At 39.0% G+C, this 20510-nt stretch overlaps 1 protein-coding gene across 3 annotated transcripts in view; it reads right to left on the bottom strand.

Annotated features, from left to right (window-relative positions):
• KCNIP4 (potassium voltage-gated channel interacting protein 4) overlaps positions 1–20510 on the bottom strand; it is a 640168-nt gene that overhangs the window by 457281 nt on the left and 162377 nt on the right. The window lies entirely within an intron of this gene.

The following is a 20510-nucleotide window of genomic DNA, read 5'->3' as shown; positions in this document are numbered from 1 at the left end:
AAATAGATCAATCAGTCATAGCGAGGGTCAGTCAAACACACATATAAATTGTAAGCTCCCCGATGAGAATGTAAGCTCCTTGGGTACAGGCATCATTGTTGGTCAACTGCATTGCACTCATCCCAGCACTCAATAAATTCCATGGATTCATTGATGTTTCTTTGCTTCCTATCTTGCCAAGGTTAGTCGAAATCATAACACAATTCCCCTAGTTATCACTTCCTTTCCTTCACAAGATGTACATCGATTAAGAGCATTAAAATCATCTTTTTGATCATCTCCAACCTACACTTTGAATTAATTCATTCATTCAATCATATTTATTGACTGCTTACCGGGTGCAGAGCACTGTACTAAGCACTTGGAAAGTACAATTCAGCAACAAATAGAGACAATCCCTGCCCACAACGAGCTCACAGTCTAGAAGGGGGGAGACATATGTCAAAACAAGTAAACCGGCATTAATAGCATTGATATAAATAAATAGAATTATAGATATATTTGCATCATTAAAATAAATGGAATTATAAATATGTACATATATACATATAAAGAGCAGGGAGGTGGGTAGGCCAGAGGGAGGGAGTGGGGGCGATGGGGAGGGGAGAGGGTGCAGAAGAAGGAAAGGGGGGCTTAGTCTGGGAAGGCCTCTACAACGGAAATCCAGGGGACCACTCAATTTGCAGGAATCCTTCTCTGGAAATGTGACAGTCAGGCTGCCAGCATCAATATGCATTGCTAGTCCATAATAGCACACATGTGCCTGCTAAGAAAGGTCATTTTCCACCAAGAGGCCATATTACTGGCATGAGGAATGAATAAATGCATTGAGGAAACTAGTGATGAAGTGTACCAGGGGCTGGGGCCCAATTAGAAGAGCATCACTCATCCACATTGAAGCAACACAAGCCAAAATGTTAATCATGATGGGATTTAATAATGGGGGACTTTATTAAGTTCTTGCTTTATGCCTTGTACTGTGCTAAGTGCTGGAGTGGATATAAGAAAATCAGATAAGACGCAATCTCTGTCCCACATGGGTAGTTAATCCCCATTTTACGGATAAGTAAACTGAAGTACAGTTGCCCAAGGTCACACAACAGGTAAGATGGGGCTAGAATCAGGTCACCTGACTTCCAGTCCTATGATCTTTTTCTCTAGGCCATGCAGCATGAGGATCTGTTCATTATGCCCCACCCCAAATCATGACCAGGCAAAACAGCAGTCTCACCAGTAGAATGCTAGGCAAATATTTTGGAGGAGATGGAGACAAAATATCCAAGAAGGTGTGAGGAGGAAACACTTTTTTCCTCCAACTGCCATGACTCAATTTCCTTTGTCCACTTATTGTGGAGCTCCTAGTAGTCACCCCATTCAACTTTTCTCCCTTCTCATTTCACCCTCCTTCTAGCAATTAAATCGAACAGTGGATAAATTTCAGAGAGCTGTAGTCATTTGCTATCCAATCAGTAGCTTCAAAGGGTCTGCACCGATTATTTGATCAACTTCAAGCTACCTCTCTTACAATCTGCCACAGAGACATAATGGCTTTGGGTTAACCTTCATTTGGTAAATTTAATACTTCTCAATATCCTTCACAGTAAGTCTTGGGATTCAATTCAATTTGCACCAAAAGAAGAATTGATAGTAGAGTTGGATGGCAAACAGCCATTTCACCTTTGCAGCAGATGGAGGATGGAAGTCAGAATTGCCATTTCATGAATTTCATTAGCAATTACAGTAGAATTCAGAATGAAAATATGCTATGAAGAAAGCCACATTCAAATCTGCAAACACGCTTCATACTATAAACTTTTTTTATTAATTTAGTCTAACCTTCAATATCATCTTTCGATATCAAAAATATTTGAGAAGCAGTATGTCATAGTGGAAAGAGCACAGGCCTGGGAGCTGGGAATTGTGTTCTAATTCTGGTTCTGCCACCCATTCGCTGTGTGATCTTGGACAAGTCACAACTTCCCTGTGTCCCAGTTTCCTCATTGTAAAATGGGGATTAAATACCTGTTCCCCTCCTACTGGGACTGAGAGCCTCAGGTGGGACAAGGACCATGTCTGACCCGATTAAATTAAACCTACCCTATCTTCTAGTTCAGTACTTGGGCTCCTGTAAATGCTTAACAAATACCACAATTATCAATAATAATAGTACAATTTATAAAATATATATATTTAAAAAATCAAATATGTTTACATATAAAAATGAGCATGAATCAACTAAAATGTTGCAATCCTTTCCCACTCCATTTTTCTTTTAGAGAAGAAGTTTTATACGACCTATTTGTGCTGGTGAGTTTCCTCCTTTACAGCCCAACTTATTTTCCCCAACTAAGAATGTACTTCTCTTTCATTTGACAGCAAATGGACCCGTAAAAAGTAAGAAAGAATGAAAGAACATGGATCTTCCAAATGATCTTAACCAAAGGGAAAAAGGAGAGTGAAAAGTACAGCCAGAGTTGTATCTGAGACCCATTGGGAGGGAACAGCTTTGTGGGTGAAACAATCAGACTTGGCTTGAAGAAGGTCAGAGGTGGACTGTAGGACTCTCCAGCTGTGGGGACACCACGCCACGGTCAGTAGTCACGGATGGTGTGAGGCGGATGAACTGTCAGTCTTTTGAAGAAAGTGCTGTCTAATGGAGAATCTCCCCAGAAAGGTGATGGACTTAAGGGCCATTTGTTTCGGGTCCATTCGTCTTTGCAAAATGGCATCTCTTAATTTGACCAATCAACTTTTTCCTGATTCAGAAAGAATGAGAAGCAGAGATGTGTGCTTGAGGTTTCACAGAACATTTCTACTTTTTTAAGTTTTGGGTTTTTTTGTGGCAGTGCTATGTGACTGTGGGCAAGTCACTTAACTTCTCTGTGCCTCAGTTACCTCATCTGGAAAATGGGGATTAACTGTGAGCCTCACATGGGACAACCTGATTACCCTGTATCTACCCCAGCGCTTAGAACAGTGTTCTGCACATAGTAAGTTCTTAACAAATACCAACATTATTATTATTTACTAAGTGCTGTTCTAATCACAAGGTAATCAGGTCCGATACAGTCTCCATCCCACATGTACTCACATGTACTTAAATAGGAAGGAAGACAGATAGTGGACCCCCATTTTTGCAAACTGAGCAACAGAGAATTTAGGTGACCTGCCCAAGGTCACACAGCAGTCAAGTGGCAGAGTCTGGATTAGAATCCAAGTCTTCTGTCTCCCAGGCCCATGCTTTATCATCTAAGCCAGGCTGCTTCCCATTTTATAGTTTATATTTTTTTTCCAGCTTTGGAACATTTGACTATCTTACCAAACCCAGAGGTGCTTCAAAGGAGTTTTTTTTAAATAACATTTCCCCATCTGAGATGTGCAAGCGATGAAGATAAATAAATCATATTGGTTTGCTCTTATCATATTGGGGAATATAATCCCAGTTGATCAGTTTGCTGATGCGTAAGTACCTGAAACAATTTCTTACAAATTTGCCAAACCACTTAGAGAAAAATGCCCCAATATGTAAATTCAAGATACATAAAATCCAGCAGCATAAAAGCCAACCACAGTAATAATGATCATTTCACAGCTACAATAGAGACCGTTTCCCATTAATAAACTCAAAGGTGTTTGTTAATTTTGCCAACATGCTAAATGCAAGTTAGATTGACAGCTGGGAAAGTGTACCTTAATGCACCAAAGTTTCCCTGACGTAAAGGAACTCAAGACTGAATACAAATTAAAGCTATTCCCAAACTTGTTTTTAATGTTGCCCAAATTGGATATTTCCTTTTTAGTGCGGGTGCATAAAAATAGAATTCTTACAGTTTTATCACTATTTATAATGAAAACATAATGCACTTTACTGAACACATATTGTATCTGCTTCTTAAGAGTAGAAGATACACTCTGTTCTTAATAACTTTGGTTCTCTTATTTCCTTCAATTGAGCTGAGGTTCTACAACATTAAAACCTTCACCGATGAATCACGGCAACTCTATCGTCTCAGTATATTATCGCATCCATTATCTATAGAGCACCTTGATCTAATTTTCCTACCGTTGGTGAGAAAAAGCACCTACTTTCCTATCAATCATTATGATTTATGCCCTCATTTCAGACCGCATTCTGAGGACTCTGCCTCTAGACCGTGAGCCCGTTATTGGGCAGGGATTGTCTCTATCTGTTGCCGAATTGTACATTCCAAGCGCTAGTACAGTGCTCTGCACGTAGTAAGTGCTCAAGAAATACTACTGAATAAATGAATGAAGAACTGTAAGAGAGTGTGAAGCAGTGTGGTCTAATGGAAAGAGCTCTGGCCTGGGAGTCAGGTTGAGTTCTAATCCCAGCTCTGCCACTTGTCAGTTATATGACCTTAGGCAAGTCATTTAACTTTTCTGGGCCTCAGTTTCCTCATCCATATGTTGAGGACACAATACCATTCTCTCTCCCTCTTAGACTGTGGGCTCGTGTGGGACAGGGACTGTGTCCAACCCAATTATCTTCCATCTACTATGCGCTTAATAGTATAATTGTTATTTTTAATGCCTATGGAAAATGTCATCTTAGTTTGCCTGGAGTGTTAGGTATTTTAAATAGAAACATATATACTTGAGGCATAAAATATTGTGAGCTAAATCCACTGGGCCAGGGACCGTTTGGTTTCTCAAGTGTTACTCCTATTTCCTTGGAAAGCAAAGTCAAATTCAATCAAGTTTTGTTTACATCAGAAGTTCAGAATATTCACCTAGTGATACATCTTATTGCATCACTGATATACGATAGGCTTTAAAGAAAACATGCAGAATGAAACCTATCTGAAATGAGTCGCACCAAGCAGAACCTTTGAGTAATGACATCCTCACTAGATAGTCAAGAGTTAAATTTCCCTTTCCTTCCCCTGCAGAATGATTAGTGGAATGGAATTGTGGAAGACCAGATCAAGGATATCCCGTGGATTAAAATTTTAAAAAAAGAGTCATCACTTGTTGAAAACAAGTAGCTTATGCATCCCTCACACCAATTACAAAAATGACTCATGCAGGTTTCTATATTTGCAATTACTATTCAGTCACTGTTTTGGGCATGCATTTGAAATATCAGTGCTCCCTGCCTGGAATTCCCACCCCCTTGAAATCTTCCAGACCACAGTTCTCCCCATTTTCTGAAATCTCATTCTCTTTTGTAGACTTTCTCCAATTAATTTTTGCTCTCTCCAAGGTCATATCCTCCCAACTATGACCTCAGCCATACTGAACACACAACCACTTTCGTACTATTGCTTTATATACTCTAAACAATAATATCAGTGGCTTTTGTAGAGCACAATATTCTAAGCATCGAGATAGGTACAAGAGGATCTGATTAGACACGGTTCCCATCACATATGAAAATGACTGACTAAGGGAGAGGGAGAAAAGTTATTTAGTCCCCATTTTGCAGAGGAGGAAACTGAGGCACAGAGAAGTTAAGCAGCGTGGCTCAGTGGAAAGATCACAGGCTTAGAAGTCAGAGGTCATGGGTTCTAATCCCAGCTCCGCCACCTGTCAGCTGTGTGACTTTGGGTAAGTCACTTAACTTCTCGGTGCCTCAATTACCTCATCTGTAAAATGGGGATTAAAACTGGAGCCCCACGTGGGACAACCTGATTCCCCTGTGTCTACCCCAGCGCTTAGAACAGTGCTCAGCACATAGTAAGTACTCAACAAATACCAACATTATTATTATTAAAAGGGGGATTAAGACTGTGAGCCTCATGTGGGACAACCTGATTACCCTGATTCTACTCCAGCGCTTAGAACAGGGCTTGGCACATAGTAAGCACTTAACAAATACCAACATTATTATTATTAAGCCACTTGCTTAAGTCACACATCACTAAGTCACACAATAAACACAACTGAATGAGCATCAGGCAAGTGGCAGGGCCAGAAATCAGAACCTGGGTCTCCTGATTTCCAGTCCAGGGATCTTACCACTATTCACTCATTCATTCATTCATATTTATTGAGCGCTTACTGTGTGCAGAGCACCGTACTAAGCTCTTGGAAAGTAGAATTCAGCAACAAATAGAGACATTCCCTGCCCTCAACGGGCTCACAGTCTAGAAGCTGGGGGAGACTGGTAAGAAAACAAGTAAACGGGCATCAATAGCATCAATATCAATTAACAGAATTATAGATATATATACATCGTTAATATAAATTAACCATTACTCTATTCATTTTGTCATTACCCTTTTTATTTTGTCATTACCCTATTTATTTTGTCATTACCCTATGTTTTTTGTTAACAAGATGTACATCACCCTGATTCTATTTATTTGCTATTGTTTTAATGAGATGTTCTTCTCCTTGATTCTATTTATTGCCATTGTTCTTGTCTGTCTGTCTCCCCCGATTAGACTGTAAGACCATCAAAGGGCAGGAACTGTCTCTATCTGCTACCTATTTGTACATTCCAAGTGCTTAGTACAATGCTCTGCACATAGTAAGCGCTCAATAAATACTATTGAATGAATGAATAAATAGAATTAGAAATGTGTACATATATATGCAAGTGCTTTAGGGGAGGGTAGAGCAAAGGGATGGAGTTGGAGCAACGGGGAGGCGAGGGGGAGCTGAGCGAAAGGGCTTAGTCTACTGGTTCTACTAATTTTAACATTTACACAACTACATCTCCATCTTTATCACCTCATTTTCCTCCTATCTGTAAGTTTATTTTGTGTTTGCCTCTCCTGGAAGATTGTCAGCTTGAGTTCAGGGCCCATGCCCTATCACTCCTTCTGAGAAACAGCATGATGGAGTGGCTAGAGCCCGGGCCTGGGAGTCAGAAAATCATGGGTTCTAATCCCGGTTCTGGCACTTATCTGCTGTGTGACTTTGGGCAAGTCATTTAACTACTCTGGGCCCCAGTTACCTCATCTGTAAAATGGGGATTAAGATTGTGAGCCCCACGTGGGAAAACCTGATAATCCTGTATCTACACCAGCCCTTAGAACAGTGCTTGGCACACAGTAAGCACTTAACAAATACCACAATTATTATCATTATTATTTCGGCATTTTCTCAGGTGTTTACTACAGTGCTCTGCACACAGTAAGCACTCAAAAACCACTAACTAATTCATAAGGAATCTAGGTTGACACTGCTTGTTTCTCCCCAAAAATGTGAATCTTAGAAAAGGAAAGTTTTGCTTAGTTTTCTACTAGGCAAAAAGTGTTTCCATTATATTTAACTCAGACCATTCCCATCAGATCTAATTCCAATTAGAAAGCATCTATAACCAGACAGGATTTTAGCCACCAGCATCTTTCCAGATTAGTCATGGCAAAATGGAAATAAACTTTAGACTATTTCACCACATATACATGGTTGTAGGCTTTCTTTAAATAAGCAGTGAAATAAAACCTGTGGCAATGTCACTTTGGATCCACAGTCATATAAACTCAAGTTTGCATGGGTCATCCCAAAATGTGATTGAACAATGTTATACAGTGTTTGATTTGCATCACAGGCCTCATAAAACTGATTTAAATTGCTTCAACTGTGTGACTAAAAAGTTGGATTTAGGTCAGACGGGTTTTATTCATTTTCAAAAATCCATCACTATGACTGGTCGCAAAGACAAACATACCCTGGGAGTAAATCATCCTCCTTTAGTGGGTTTTTTTTTTTTTTTACAACTCTGACTTATGAGGGTTGTTTGCCAGTTGAGTGGCACAGAGTAATGGTTTTGTTATGCATTGTTCCTATAAGCAACTGGCTCAAAGCTACTACTGGAAGGTTATGTTCAGAAAACCCAACACAACTCCTGGGATATGATCGTTCCTTAAATATCAGTCCAAAAAAAATCAAGGACCTAGGTTCTAATCCCAGTTCCCCCATCTATCTGCTGCGTGACCTTGGCTATGTCACTTCACTGTATCTCAGTTACCTCATGGGTAAAACAGAGATTAAGACTGTGAGCCCCATATGGCAGGTACTACGTTCCATTTGATTAACTTGTATCTACCCCAGTGCCTTGCTCATAGAAAGAGCTTAAAAAATACATCAAAAGGAAGCTTACAGTCTAGAGGAGGAGCTTACTACAGCTCTCCCATTGTTTCTGTCATGTGTCCAATGGGCCTTACCTATTTAATTGGCTGTATTTCATTTCTTTACATTATTTAGGAATGTGTACCACTTATGCAACATGGTAGAGTTTCTATGAGAGTCAGTATCTTCTAGATCCTGCAGGGATATACATTACACCATGGGAGTTATCCTGAACATTTGGAGCATAGTAAAAATGCTTTCATAACACTTGGGTATTAGATTACTATTAAAATTAAAATTACTCCTCAAATGTATGTCTGCATATCAACTCTGCTTTAGTGGAGTTTGAGTTCATACTCCTCATAAAGGGCCTAGTTACCCCCAGAAAGTAATTTAGGCAAGGAAGTAACTTCACCATTAGCATTCTGAAATGCATGTTTATTCAGTAATGGCGTATAGTGTTTTTTTTAATAACCCAATTCACAATTAGAAAATAATTCAAAAGTGTTAGAGGCCCTTCTTAACAAAATGGGGGTTTCAGTGGATTGTTTAGGAAGTGCTGGCCCCTGGAAAAGTAAAAACATTCTTGTTTTTTCTAGCGTGCTGATGGATGGAGTTTACCTTAGGGATGATGGACACATCTCAGTCCTGAACTTTCAGGATAGATTTTATACAATATCACTTGCACTCTCTCCTCCCTTATAATCATGTTTTTGCTGGGGGCATGGAGTTCAACAGGTAAATAAGTAAACAGAGATGCAGGCCAATACAAATTATGCACAGCCTCTAGACAGTAAACTCCTCTCTAAACTGGAAGTTCATTGTGGACAGGGAATGTGTCTGTCTTTTGTTGTATTGTATTCTCCCAAGTACAGTGCTCTGCCCACAGAAAGCGCTCAATAAATACAACTGAATGAATGCGAGATGGATTTTTATATGAAGAATCTCGTATCCTCATTGTGGGCAGGGAATAAGTCTGTTTATTGTTGCATTGTACTCTACCAAGCATTTAGTTCAGTGCTCTGCTCACAGTTAGCGTTCCATAAATATGACTGAATGAATCCATGGCCAAACAAGCTGCAGCAATTTGCCAAATTCTGTGCTGCCGCAACCAAGCTCAGCAGGTGTCTGCCTTATTAACTGCTGTTGTCTTTGCACCAATTATTAGCCAGTTATTTTTGAGGATCCTTCCTGGCTCTGTCCACCGCATGGAATGCCCTAAGTGGCTCTTTGGGCAGAACCTTTCACCGCTCATGACTTATCCCTTAATTGCCTAGCTAATATGAATCCCTTATTTAACTATCCGGGAGTCAGGCCTGGGAGAAAACCTGGGCACATGATCAAAATTGTCTACCTCTAAAGGAAATATTTAGGTGCTCCATCCTAAGGACCGGACAAAAGAAACATTTTCATACCAACAAAAATGACAATGATAATAATAATCATTGTGGTCTCTCCCAAGCTCGGGCACACAGGAAGTCCTTAATACATATGATTGATTGACTGGTATTTGTTAAGTGTTTATTATGTGCCAAGCACTCTACTAAGTGCTGGTGTAAGTAGAGGATTATCAGGACTCAAATGAATCTCAGAGTCTAAATAGGAGGGAAAACAGGCATTGAATCCCCATTTTAGATGAGAGAACTACAGTACGGAGTTCCCGTATGGTACGGTAGAGTACGGTACGGAGCGACTTGCCCAAGATCTCACAACAGGTAAGTGGTAGAGATTAGATTAGAACCCGGATCCTCTGGCTCCTAGGCTAGTGCTCTTTCCATTAGGCCATGCTTCTTCAGAGGATGTGAGGTTAAAAAGAAACGCATATAGTATATGTCCTACCAACAGATGCTGCTTTACTATTAGCCTCCTAAACACTTTAGCAATAAAAATTCCAACCATGACATAGCTTTAGACTGCAGAACAATAAGCCTGTCTACAGAATAGAAGTATGGTGATAGCTGTTGGCTGCTTTACACTGTATCTTTTGAACGAGAAGCTAAACTCAATCTTCTGTAACAGCCATTAACTGAGAAGCAAAGTGAAAGGGTATCAGGAAAATACTTTAGTTTTCACAAGTCAGAAAACTCAAAACTTGAAACTTTTTTAAGTGGATTCTCTCTCGGGGGAAAAACTGGGTAGCACTGGCATCTCTTAGGGTGGCCAAGCATCTGGTTTTTTGGGGGTCCCTCTCCTATCTTGTAAGGAATTAGCACTGGATGCCCCTATGTGCAGTATTTGCGTGGCTCAGTGGAAAGAGCACCGGCTTGGGAGCCAGAGGTCATGGGTTCAAATACTGGCTCAGCCACTTGTCAGCTGACTTTGGGCAAGTCACTTAACTTCTCTGTGCCTCAGTTACCTCATCCTGAAAATGGGGATTAAGACTGTGAGCTCCACGTGGGAAAACCTGATCACGTTGTATCCTCCCCAGCACTTAGAACAGTGCTTGGACATAGTAAATGCTTAACAAATGTCATCATTATTATTATTATTTGCGAATCTCTCTCCAGCTACCCTCCTTTCACTCAGATCCCCAGCTTGAAAGTAGCATCTGTGCTTGGATGGACTTGGGAGGGAAAGTTGAAGGTTTTGGAGCAAATACGGAGGCCAGGGTTACATGAAGAGAAACACTCTAGGTCCACTAAACTGTCAGGTACTTGAGGGTAGGAATCATGTATACCAACTCTAGTGTACTCTGTCAAGGGCTTAGTACAGATCTCTGTATCAGTAAGGTCTCAAATACCATAGATGGATTGATGACCTCAGGAATACTTCTGCAAAATGGTGAATATGACATCATTTTATTTTCCTGCCTACCCAGCACATGATGTCCTATGGATCTTCTGGACCAGTATCTGCAAGGTTCCTCAGTGGTTACAGAAAGGAATACTTACAGCAGCCATTGTAAGTAATCATCATAATATAAAATAACTGGTATTTGTTAGGCATCTACTATGTGCCAGGCACTGTACTAACCATTGGGTGAATGAAGGCAAATTGTGTTGGACACAGCCCCTGTCCCGCATGGGGCTCACAGTCTTAACCCCCATTTTACAGATGAGTTAACTGAACACAGAGAAATGACATCACTTGCCCAAGGCCACACAGTAGACAAGTAACAGAACTGGGATTAGAATCCATGACCTTCTGACTCCCAGGACCAGCTTCTATCCACTACACCACGCTGCTTCCCAAGTATGCCATCTATTGTGTGTGGGTGGGAGGAATGTTTTTTTTATATGTCTATCTAAGGGATTCCCTGTGTCTTAAGTTGATAGAAGGAAACCCTCATCAACTTTGGTTTTCCCCCTCCAGGTCAGAAATGAAAACCAGGAAAACTTCAAAAGACCTTCACAAGATGTCACCATCCCACTTCTCAAACGCTTCCTATTGACCCATATCTATTATTTCAGTTTTACCATGCTGAGTTTTCATAACAAACTGCTTTACTCCCTCCCCCAAAGAAATAACAGAAAATGACCCTTTTATAGAGGCGGTTGACCTATAAGAAACTCATAGTCCTGTTAAGACCAAATTGCAGTCTCTTCATCTTTTCATCTAATTCTCACCTTTGCTGGAGACAAAAGTATTGCTGATGCACCAGGGAGGAAAACAACTCGAAGATCATTGCAAAGGAAAGCCGGTATCAAGAAATATTTTAAAACTATGATTTAGCAAGGCAAGTTTAGAAAGTAATAGTAATCTTGAACCATAAAGCTAGCATTTCAATAATGAACATTTGTAATTAAACACATTTCTATCATAGGATAGTCCTTTAGTAATTGGTGTAGCAGATCAAGCGTGGTCCTGGTAGTCAGTAGGTCATGGGTTCTAATCCCGACTCTGCCATTTAACTGCCGCATGACCTTAGGCAAGTCACTTTACTTCTCTGGGCCTCAGTTATCTCATCTGTAAAATGGAGATGAAGACTGTGAGCCCCAATGGGACAGGGACTGTGCCCAACCCAATTTGCTCATATCTACCCCAGCACTCAGCACAGTGCCTGGAACATAGTAAGTGCTTAACAAATGCCATAATAATAATTATTATTATCATTACTTAGAGAATCAGTGGTGAATGGCATACAAGAAAAACAGTAATGATCTCACTCTTTATGTCTCTCATTTCATTCATATACCTGAAGGAATAAAGTTACTTTGTGTAGGCAACCAGCAAAATTGGAGGAGTGGTATTTCAGAATTTCAGAACATGGTTCAAATACTGTTTTAAAACTGTTACCCCCCAAAAGTTCTTAAATGAAAGAAAACTGGCAACTTGCTCATTATTAAAAATGCATGGTTAGCTTCTATCAGAAATGTCAGCAGCTTTCTAAACGAAAAGAGTGGACTATAAAGTGCTATATTTGCACTGTAATTTAGAAGCTGGGTTTTATTCATGTGTCTAAAGCTTTACATTTCCAGAAAGTAATCTTCTTTTCTAAATTTTGAGTATCATTACTAATTATGGGTTCTACAAAATCTTGAACTTCCCATCAGAAGATCTGTGCTTTAAATTTTACCAGGTGTAATTCAAGCCTTCTTTTTCCTGGCTTTAGTTTTAAATGCTTTCAATACCCTTAGTCTCAATCAGAATTCCTACCGGTTTGTTAGAAAGTTTGGAGGAAAGACCCTATTTTATCTAACTTGCACATGAGCATTCAAGAAGAATTTATCAAATGTGATTTTAGTGTTTTGTATAATTGGATTTTCTACATTTTTACATTTCTAAATCTAGATCCAAAGAGAAGGGAAAAATAGGGTGGCTGTGTATCAAAATCACTTGAGGTTAAAAAGCAAAAGATGAAATAAAATGCAATGGAAAAAAGTATTCTATAAAATTCTGCTCTCAAGAAAGTTTACAACACTTTTTTTTAATTTCCTCAATTTTTATGTTTCTTTTTTTGTGTTCTTTTTTTTTTCCAATCTATCACCCTGAACCCAGTTCTAATGTAGTTTTCTGTGGAAAAGTCTGTTCATGATCCATATAAATGATAATTCTAATATGCAAATCAGGCCTCTCACATTCACATTCATTTTCAGGAATTCATAAATGACTAGAACTAAGGAAATAGTTTCTGAAACCTGAACACAAAGAAATATTCATCCTCAACTGGTAAGGTTCTATTTCCAGTAATTACTCCATAATGAAAAAAAAACCCTCCCCATTTTTGAATCTTGTTGTGGAAATGTTTATATTTGAATATATAGGAATTGAAAATTTTGTGAAAAATGTAAAAGTATGCCTCTGCAGTATCTAAACCAAAAACCTTTTAATGTCCAATTACATCCAAAACATTTTGACATTTTATCCAGTGAGCTTTGCCTTAAAAATGCTTTCAAGCCCTCGGAATGATTATTTTGCCCCATAGATTAATGATTTTTGAAATACATTTACAGAGTATCACTGTCAGCCTAAGTCATTCGAACAGAGTCAGAAAGAAAAAAAGAAAACAATCAGTGGTTGAGTTGGACTTTCAATATTTAAGATACTTGAAAATGATTCACAGATTTTGGACACCCTCTTGAAACCAAATTTCGACTACAGGCAAAAACTTCCATACCAAACTCAAACCATAGAGTGAGGGGAGCTTCTGGCAGACATTTGGAATATGCTAAAATTAAAGAATGAGCTCCACATCCTAGTTAGACATAAGTATCGGGCCCACCTGACTCTTAAAAGATCAAGAAAACTCTTGGTGCCTCTGAGGTTTCTTTGGCCAGCCTGGAAAAATCTAGCTGTGAGAACCCTCACTGTCAGAAGGGCCTGCTTCCATTTCAAGTTCTGACATCTGCTTCTGTGACCTTGATGTGTCAGTCAAATCCCTGATGCTGAGAACGATAACACTTTTTCAGATCTGGAATTTGTGATCATTCAGAAAAGTTTTTGTTCCCTTTTTTCTTCCTGCACCTCCCTTTTGTCTTTTGCCAAAAGCAAACAGGCTTTGATATTTAGAATGAAGGTTTTTTTTTATCTATGCTAGGGTTGAAGCCTCGGATAAGGAGCCAAGCAGAGGCAGCTGAGAGGCATACTTGATTTTGTTACTCTAGGCAGTTGTAAAGAGGTAGACATAGATAGACCAACACAGAAATTCTGAAGCTAAACCAGTGCTTAGTATACATACACTCACAGAAAAAAAAAAACCACCAACAGCTTTTTAAAACACATTATTTACAGTTCAGGCAGGTCACCAGTTCAGGTGGAACCTTTCCATTGTTTTAATGCCAATTAGTGAGATTTAACTATTTTCTTAAAAAGAAACATAGGTTTCATGGAGGTTAGGAGCCTTGAGATAATATTTTCTAAGTCATTTACATTTCTCTTTATTTAAATTGCTACAGCTTAAGAAATACCTGACGTTTTAGGTGAGTGTATATGTCAGAGAAAATTTGAAGAGCTGTAAAAAGCTATAAATCCAGTTCTCAAAAAATTTGACAGTATTTCAAAGATCAGCTATTTGGGGTTGCATTTACTAAGCCATTCCAAGGATCTCTGCACAACCAACTGCTGGCCAGAAACCCAGATAAGTTAAAGTTGAGTGACAGAGGGCCTTCCTGCTCCATCAAATTCTAAGACAAAACTTAATTGATGTAATGGACCTTGAAGGCTAGCAGACTCAGAGCAAAATGTAGAGGAAAATTTCTTCAAGAACTTGCTGCTCTTGAAATTCCTCATCTATTTCATTAGCCTGGCTTCTTGTTTCAGCTTTTAGAGGGGCACATTAAGTGATTCCCATTTAGGCGATAAGAATAAGCTATAAGCTTATAAGTATAAGCTTCTCCATTAAAAGGTAAGTTCCTTGTGGACAGGGGAATGCATCAATTTTCTTGTCTATACTTGCCAAGTTCCCAGTAGAGTACACCAAGAGGATAACCAAATACTAATAGTAGTAACTAAACCACTCAGCAATTAATGAATAAAAAATAGAATATAGTATTCCTGGAAATGATATGACTGTAGAAAATGAAGCATTAGTTTATTAGTGATTAGCGCTGCACAATCACCACTTCTATGAAGGAAACTCTGTGCAAACTACAGATAATAAGCCATCTAAAAGGATATTCCTTAACACAGAATGTTTTATAGGAACTCTGATTCAGGATAGCAACTTGAACATTACCTGCATCAGAAAATAGATACACAGAATCCCCAAGCCATCTCTCTACACATAGAGATACTTAACAAAAACCATTAGATCCAGACGGTGCTGGAAATTTAATACAAGGAAGTATGTTCATTTCTCTGGTGATACTTCCGCTTGGGAAGAAAGACATTATATCCAATTTAAAACTATAAATATTCCCCACGTAAAAGGAATGATGACTCTCATGATTGCATCCTGTGGATGAACAGTTTACCAAAGCCAGAATTAGCAATTAAGAGATTCTAAACAGAAAATAACCTGGTCATTAGTATCAAGTTTAGAGGTGCAAATTTTTAAAAGATATCAACATCCCATTGGACCCATCTCTCTTCATATAATGTTGCATCCCAACTAAAAACTGGGCATCAAAAGCCAAGGACAGACCAGCATGATGAACTGCTATCATGAAAGAAATGACTCGTTTTGAGCAAAAGCTTCCTAACGAACAAGAGACAAGGAGACAAATGAGAAAACAGTGTCAAGCAATTTCAGAGTCAGTGGCAAATCTGAACAAGGACAACTTTATATATAGAGTTCACTAACTCTAACTAGATCAAATGATGCTTTCTTAGATTCATCACCAGTTTTTCTACTTGGTTTCGGAAGTAGATTAGAAATGCTTGCTACTGATTCAAAATGATGCTTTCTTAGATTCATCACCAGTTTTCCTCCTTGGTCTCAAAGGCAGAAAATAGAAATGCTTGCTCCAGAGCAACTTCCGCTCTGCGAAGGGGAGGTATTTCCAACGAACCTTTATCCGTGTGGCTTTTTATCATCAATGAAGTCTCTACCTTTCACTGGCCAACGCCCATTTGGAGGAGGGTATCTTTAGTCTCCCATACACGTCTCCAAAATCTGACCCAAACCTCTCTATTTCAGAGGAGGGAAGCAGCCGGAAGTTGAGGAATGTCTGTCAGGGCTAAGCTATCAGAGAGGAAGTTTGTGATAGAAAAACCACGTAAGGCATCTCGCGAGATAGACAAGATAAAACAGAATCCTGAAAACAATTGAGGAATGCAATTACTTCCGTCAAATCTGGGTGCTTGTCTAGGCTCAGCATTTACTCTTTACTAGAGTAGCTTTGGCCATAAATGAGTTTGGTCCCTAAGATACTTGCATGTATTGTACACTGGGCTAAACCTCTGTCAGCCTAGTCACTTTTTGTGGCCATTGCCCCACCAGGAACTTGGCTGGAGGAAATGAATGCTCAAGTGTTGCTGCACAAACCAGGAACATTCCAATTCCTTTGAGCAGATTTTTGGTTTGAAGTTTGAATGTCTGGACCAAACTCATCTGTTGTTTACAATCAGAGATTGCCTCCATCCAGCCATCCTAAAGTAATTATTCTGAGAGGGCCATAACCTGGGGGAGAGAATGGGACACACTAAAGGGAATCGTGTCCTGGCTACACAGTGTCTCATGAAATATTAGTACTTTAACCCTTACAAGCAATAACTAGGGACAACAAATCTAATTTCAAAATGCTGGGTTCAAATGGAAAATGAACAAGCAGGATCATGTTTTAGTTTCCCTTGCAACTGTCACAGACATTGTAATAACATAATGGAAATATGTATTCTAGTCCCCATTCTACCCATGACTGTTCTGCTGAATTTCAGTTGACTGTCATTTGGCCATCCCGCACTCTGATACAATCCCACAAGGGGTTCACAGTCTAAGCTGGTGCTTCATTATCTACTCCAGTGTTAAACACACAGTAAGCATATAAATCACAAGCAATCAATTTTTGAATGCAGTCTATGACATTACTCTTCTATCCAGTATTCTGTCTCTAATAATGTCTTGTCTCTTTCTGCTGACCTCTTGCCTGGAACTCCCTCCTCCATTCATTCAATCATATTTATTGAGGACTTTACTATGTGCAGAGAACTATACTAAGCACTTGTGAGGACAGTACAACCATAAACAAATACATTCCCTGTCCACAGAGAGCTTACACATCTCACAACATCTCCAAGGCCCTTCTGAAAACACATCTTCCAGAAGACTTTCCTTGATTAACCTCTCATCCCTCCCCTATTACTCTCCTTTCTTCCACTTCATGACTTCTGTACTACCTAAACATATGGGTGCTCACCCACTCTTTCCCCATAGCACTAATGTACATACGCTTCTATTCAATTTTTTCACCCTACTTGTAATTTATTTTAGTATCTTTGTCATCTCCTAGATGATAAGCCCCTGAGGGCTCAGAAATCATGTTTACTGACTCTACTGTACTCTACCAAGTGTTTAGTACAGCCTTCTGCACAGATCTGCACTGTTCTGCATTGAGAATCAACATGGCCTAGTGGAAAGAGCCTGGGGGTCAGAAGACTGGGGTTCTAATCCTGCATCTGCCATGTACTTGCTCTATGTCCTTGGGAAATTCTCTAAACTTCTGTGTGTTCAGTTTGCTCATCAGTAAAATGGGGATTCAATGCCTGTTCTCCCTCCTAGACTATGAGCCCCATGTGGGACCTGATTATCGTATATCTACCCCAGTGCTTAGTGGAGTGCTTGACACATAATAAGCACTTGAATACCACTATGATTAGTATTATTATTAATCAATAGCATTTATTCAGCAACTGCCATAGCAGGGTTAAGGAACAGTCTGGGGGCCCTTGGGTTACAGAGAACCCAATGTGATCAGCAGGATCCATCCTCTCCACTTTGTTCCATCACCTTCCTGACCTTGTCCAGCTCCCTCTTATGCGCCTTCGAAGGTAGCAGGTCTGTGCTCCCCAAGGGGGTTCCTGTGGCAAGAAGCCCATCTTCCAGCTCACAGCACAGTCCTGTGCACCAGTAGGGGAAAGATAAATCCTGCTACTCTAAATGATGTGAGCATATGTTTGCTAACACGGAAAACTCTAGCAAGGAAAATAACGCCATCAGCATTTTGAAAAATGAAGAAAAAGAGATGTGCGAGGGAATGCAGATTAAAGATAAACGTTTTCCCATGAAGACTTTCCAAAATGATAAATACTGTGCACTTCGATGGAATCGAAACTTCTGCATCAGTAAACTGTGTTTCAAATTTGGATTGGTTTGCCTAGAGTCAGATCATTCAAATACACTTCCTTGCCTGTCCCCTGATCCTTGATAGAGTCTGAAATTGATTGTGGGAAGTATGCAGGCTTAGTAAATGGGCCTTGCATGCATGTAAACTTCTTAAATTTATAAAATCTAACCCATGTGCTGCATCCCTTATCAAGCTGTTTTTGCTTGATGCTTCATCCAGAATTCAGCAGACAGCCTTGAGATGGCGCTCTGTTATATTTCAGCCTCAGTGACCAGACTTCAACCTCACTTCCCAACTTCACTTTGCTATAATGAACCTAGCCTCAAAGGGCAATCCTCAAAGATAGGGGAAAAGTCCCTTGTGCCATATTCTTCTTTCTTTATTTCCATAAAGAACTCCAAGGGTATCATATATTATGCTTCTTATTTTCATTGGAGGGCTGATGATCAGAGTTGGTGTGTTACACAAGAATAGTGGATCCAGAATGGGAGATGGAAAAAGAGTCGCCTTAAACCATTTTGGGTTTAGATTGTGTAAACTGCAAGCACAGTTCCTTTAAAACATTATTTCTTTGGAGTCATAATGAACAAAGGTAGAGGGGGAAGTGGGGGAGGAAAAGTAGATGAGCTCCAAATATTTTCAGATTATTTTAAATTAATACAATTTACAACTTGAAACAGATCATAAGAATCAAGGAGCAAACTTTTAACACCAAATAATTCAGGTAATGTATATATATATATATATATACACAAAATTGTTTATGAGCCTATATAGATATACTTGTTAACCTTTTTGGGTTCTGATAACAATATGCACATATGCTGACTGTTCAGGTTGCAATTAGTAATTTCCTGAATAGCCATATTAAAGCTAAATGTTCAACCTATTCAACTCTGCTTCCAATTTCTTAATTATCAACTAAGGAACTTTAGAATATACTAATGAATTTTACATTAGATGTTTGATGTGAACATTTATTATGTAGAAGAGATAATAAATGTATGAAGTCATATTTCCAAAGAACATCTTTTGAGTTTTTATAAAACAAAAGGTAGGCATCATCTCTTAGAATTAGATCTTTATCTAGATTTTCTCAAATGTATTCCAGTACGGCAAGTTGTTCCAGGATAACAGAAAGAGAAAGCATTGTCTAAAACTTTCCGTGTTCTGCTTGTCCTGCTCACAGCATTTGAAAGGACTTTCATTTTTGTTTTCCAAGCTATATAAGTAAAATTACCCAGTGATGATTCAGATCTGCACATCGATCATCATGTTTCATACTTTCCTTGTTCTCTGGAAAATTCATAAAATAAATCAAATCAACCAATTTTATACATTTCATAATAGAGCAAAACACTTGTGACATGATTAGTGCTATATAATTCATTTTGATTTGTAAATCAAAGCAAATTGCAGCACATAGAAACCCAGACTCAACAAAGCACACAATAAGCCACTTAATATAGTAAGAAACAAATATAACCTTAAAGCCATATGGTGAAATAGGACGAAACAGGCCCTGGTTACAAATAAAGCTTCATTCTTCCAAAAACTATGACTTAATTTCCATAGCAACACAAATAGGATGCATCCAGAATTTCATAATTAAACGGCATAGCACACAGGGAACTCCATCCTTTGTAAAAGCCTGAGGAAATAAAAACTTTTCCAAAAGTTTCAAAAATGAGAGTACTATTTCCAAGAGAATGATCAAAACTTCCAATGGAAACACTACATACCTTACTCAAAGTGAACCTGCTCGACAGATGCATCACAGGACACCGAAGAGGGGAGACTATTTTTTATATTCCAAACACAATTGCCAATACAGTCCCTTTAAGTTGGGATAGTTAACGTTACTTTTGAAACCTAATTACTATCATTTTGTTACAAATAGATACATTACTGACTGCCAATAAAGATCATGATCATAGCATTGTTAAACTAACATGAAGAACTTAGTCACCAATACTATCCAATGCATACCCTCAATAGTCTATTTTTAAAAATGAGTCAAACTAAAGCTTTAATGAGAATTATACACACAAACAAGCATACACACACCCCTTTCTATTTTAAGATGAAAGAGTGCAGTGCTGCAGAAGGGTAGTGGCCAACCACTCTCTCTGAAATCTGACATATGGATTAAGAATACCTACTGTGCTGGAAAGTATTTTGCACCTAGTTTTCCTTAACAACATAGCTCCTCTCTCTCTAAACCCCTGCTTTAGTGGAAAGCACAGCCTCTGCTTTGAAGATTTACCTAGAGTTTTCTCTCAAGCTGCTTAGGTTAAAAAAAAAAAA

Source organism: Ornithorhynchus anatinus, chromosome 18 (genome assembly GCF_004115215.2).
Source record: "Ornithorhynchus anatinus isolate Pmale09 chromosome 18, mOrnAna1.pri.v4, whole genome shotgun sequence".
Classification (NCBI taxonomy): Eukaryota; Metazoa; Chordata; class Mammalia; order Monotremata; family Ornithorhynchidae; genus Ornithorhynchus; species Ornithorhynchus anatinus.
Note: the sequence above shows the minus strand (reverse complement) of the source record. Positions and strands in the feature narration are given on the sequence as shown.